This window comes from Acyrthosiphon pisum, chromosome X (genome assembly GCF_005508785.2).
Source record: "Acyrthosiphon pisum isolate AL4f chromosome X, pea_aphid_22Mar2018_4r6ur, whole genome shotgun sequence".
NCBI lineage: Eukaryota > Metazoa > Arthropoda > Insecta > Hemiptera > Aphididae > Acyrthosiphon > Acyrthosiphon pisum.
The window spans coordinates 95,488,243-95,492,590 of NC_042493.1; the positions used below are offsets into that span (position 1 = coordinate 95,488,243).

The following is a 4,348-nucleotide window of genomic DNA, read 5'->3' on the forward strand; positions in this document are numbered from 1 at the left end:
GGCGATCACTAGGTAGTAGGTACAATGTATTATTATTTGTTTATGATAAATCTGTTTCCGTCGTAACTCATAATATATTACAATATTATTATTTAGGTAGGTACCTATTATTATTGTTTATGTGGCGTCAACTGTTTGCTTTTCTCACACAAATGTTTCATAATAATATATTAATATGAGCATTGGGTTTTCTTCCGAGATCATAATATTATAATATCGTAGTATCGTGATATACTCGTCGCATATTTATGTAATGAGTATACTCGCCTATGCGCGGATTTCGTATTTCAACCAGCGACTCGTCGCTAATATGTTTCTAAAAATGTTTATATGGCCGATATAGGGCTATGGTTCCATCCATAGTATAAATGTATAATACTACGGTTTTCTTAAACTCGGCCTTTACCATCAGTCGTCCATCGACAGGTGTTAATTGTTTCAGTTTCTTTGTTGTACTTTTTTTTTTGTTGCCTCCGACCGCCAGCAAAACATCTGCCGGGTGCGGACCATATTATCATAAAGACATCGCAGTGCCGCACGAATAATATAAATGTCGTAATTGCCAGCCGAGCTGTGATCGAGATGAATATTAAATGATAATGTTTCAGTGAACCCAAGCCCAAGGCAAATAATTTATTTAACTTACTTGCGCACCTACGTCTTACCTCTCTTATTAAATTATTATTATTATTATTATTATTATGACGCGAGGGCCTTCATTTCTCCACGAAGTCAGCAAGTAGTGTAAAGACGGTTGGTCACACTGGTTTGATGAAGCCGGTCGGGCGGCGCATCGCGGCGGCGGCGACCTCGGGTCGGCTTGCCGCAGCGGGCGCAGCTCGCCGTTCTTCAGTCTTTCGCTTTGGCCTGAGCGTTATCTACGTCGGTTAATTTCTCAGTTTTTTTCAACTGGCCGTTTCTCATTTTTGTCGTCTACGGCATCGCACATAATCACTTCGCTAATCGTCCGTCGACTATATCACCTCTCTCTGCGACATCAACCGTATTGTAAGTATTAAGTATTAACTATATTTGCAATAACCGAAAAATAAACGATATTTTGCCTCGTAGCTCGTACACAACAAAACCGAGTCGTACGTATTTTTTTTTTATGGGTAACTCAAAACACGGCGGTAGAGTCGTCGTCACGACGACCGCTGCTCCTCCACAATCATCTCTATACGAATGCTTATTGTTATTATTTTTTTTTTTATAGTGCTTAGTGTTGACGTGTCACACGGTTAGTCAGTCGGCAGAATGGAACCACTGGAAATTGGACCTTGTGAACGATCGGGTGTAACGACGTTCCCTTTCACCGCCGGCTCGACGACACGTAGACAACAACAACTGTCGCCGCCGCCGCCGCTGCCGACTCCCCTCCGCGCAACGCCTGACTCGGAATGCCGACTGACGACGTACAATAATTATTGAACGTGTACTGCGTAGCAGCGTCGTACGGCATAGGTGCACTGCGGACCGGTCGGCCATTTATCTCCAAACTTCACTTCTTCCTCGTCGGTACGTCCTGCTGTGTGCGCACTGTTTGTCTCGTCGTCTCCAAAAACCGCCGGTGATTGTTTTCCGTTCTGTACGCCATCGGCCGGCAGGTAATAATATCAATAACGCTTAATACAACGCGTTATAATATAATATTATTCTACCGTTCTCATTGTCCGTTGACGGCTGGGTAGTGGTTATGTCGATTTCGCGTATCGGGAAAAAACTTGTTTGCGTGCCTTTTAGATTCTGAGCGGAGCGAGGAAGCTATTGTTTTTACAATGGTGTTTATTTTTTATTTATTTTTTTTATTTTTATATCCTGTATACAAAATTTCTTACAGAAGGATTGTTTCGATTTCAACATATAGTACCTTATCTTTTATTAAATTGGATCAAGATGGTACTTTAGAAAGGTCATTTTTCGATTTTCTCAATAATTCTTTAATGCCACGGGAAAAACCACCGGAAAATTACGAAAAAACGCTAAAAATGGGATTTTAATTTCTAACGCTTTGCTTATCACCATAGAAACGAATAAAAAAATTATAATATTTTAATATTAATTCAACTTACATGATAAAATAAATAATAACAAAATATAAAATATCCAGACTGACAAACCGTTTCCGCTCAGAATCGTTTTTCTTATACAATGATATTATAATATCATTGAATTCAAGTCTAATACAATCCATTATACGACCCACTTGTAATCTACTGTACAGCAGAGTGACAACCACTTACCTGCTTTTGTTTATTTTAACTTTTGTTTATGCTTGGTTAGGTATCATTCCGACAGCGAGAACTTGTGTATTTGGTACCGGCGATTGCAGAATTTCAGTCTTGTCATGAAAGCCTGTCCTACGGACAATGACCACATCTATATCAACGCCATGGCTGTTCGTCGTGCAGGGTATCCGGAACTGTTACATTGTTACTGGTTTGCATGTTATAAGTTTAGCCTTTAACCCAAAATATTCTTATGTCATGAATAATGATAATATAAAATACTATTAAAAATAGTTTTTCATCATATTTGACATGAGCTGATTATTTCCCATGTACAAAATACGTACTAACCAACAGTATGACAATCTTCCGCTATGCACATAGAAGTGTATCAAAGAAACACAGTAGAGGGGCCCACATAAGAGGTTCATTGTTTTTAAGGATTAAAATGTTTCTGTGATAACATTAAAATTGAAATATTTATCACTAGATCGTGTATTATTTTCTGAATTCAGAGACATTAAAATGCATTTTTTTGGTTTATTTCACATAAGAGGCTATTAGCTTTGCCCTGAGCAACATCATGTTTAATTTAATGCATTTGCTTGAATTAAAAACCAAATAACTTCATTTTGACGAGAAATTCAATATGGTTATGGATCAATGGAATAATAGAAAATATTTAAATTCCTTAGATGAAAATAAAATCATATTAAAATATTCACGAAACTAATTCATTTTTTACTTTGTGGCTATTTACTTGTTTTATTTTCTTTAAACGTATACAGCTGTAAGCATGGTAGGTACATTAGTAATGCAATTATTTTGTCATTGCCATATCAAACTTATAGTAGATAGCCAATTCCTAACAAGTTTTAAAATATTTGGGACATCTGAAATTTATACTTGTAGCCATATTATGCCAATTTTTTCTAAGATTATACATTGAGTCAACCACAGTTATTTTCTATAAATCTTTTGAATATGGTGAAGTTTAGTTAACTTTTTAATTAGGCCATTTAAAGAAAAAATGCATGGTTAATATAATTTTCCATATGTTATGTGTTTATTTCTGCAGTCGAATAGTAAATTAAATATTTAAAATTGTTTAATTCACTTTAAAAATTGAAAACTTTTTTTGTCCATATGATTGAGTAATATGATATAAACCGTGTACATAAACAACAATTGTATATATTTTTTAAGAAATATGCCATATAAATACAATTCGATAATATCTTAGTGTAAATTTTCATAACAACACAAATAGTCAATATTTTACAAAATGTAACACCAAATAATAAAGTTGAACAGCAAATGAAAAAATTATAAAAACGTAAAAAATAAATATTAAAATACTTAGTACTAAACCCTAAGTATTTGTTATTTATATAATTAAGTCTTAGTTGGTCCTCTGTCCCACTTTGATACTGTTTTGTACTTTAACATCCTTAACATTGAAAAATAAACAAAGAACCCTTGTTAGGTATGTTTGCATTAATTATATTTATTCTTGCTTCAGAAAATATACGTTTAATAGACACAAAAAGTTTGACTGGTTACAATTTGACTTCTTAAAATAATAATTGTCTGTTAAAATTCTAAATCGTAAATATTATATTATAATATTACCATATTGTCATAATTTTATTTTTGTGTTTTTGAGCTATAACCTTCAGTAAAGACTTCTATTGTTATACTATTTCAATTCAAACATGGATATAGTATCTATTGACAAATGCTTTTATCATTTGCACCATCTAAATATTTATAAAACAAAATATAAGTAATAAAAATACAAATTTTTACTTATTATTATTGACATTGTTATGTGGGGCCCTTCAGGGATTACAAATGATGATGATTGAAATAAGTTGTAGTAGTCAATTTAGCAGTTAAATGAAATAGTTGTTTATTATTGTAATATAATTCATATAGTAATCGTATAAAAGTGTACGTGGCTGAGAATGTCATGAAGTTGCTTTGGTCTCAACTGCTTAGGTACATCTGAATATGCCATGTTCGCCATCTCTATATATGATTTCAGCTTCTTGAATATGGTTGGCTCATGCATTTGCAGGTGTCTTTGGGTGAGGTCATTGCAAGTTATTGTTGTCGTA

The 4,348-nt window shown here is 34.0% G+C and overlaps 1 long non-coding RNA gene across 1 annotated transcript; it reads left to right on the forward strand.

The window, feature by feature from the left end:
• The first annotated feature begins 45 nt into the window (after window positions 1-45).
• Window positions 46-2,832, forward strand: LOC103308662. Its single transcript, XR_510500.3, has 3 exons — window positions 46-1,008; window positions 1,217-1,607; window positions 2,284-2,832. It is a non-coding gene; the product is annotated as an uncharacterized LOC103308662 (long non-coding RNA).
• Window positions 2,833-4,348: the final 1,516 nt, after the last annotated feature.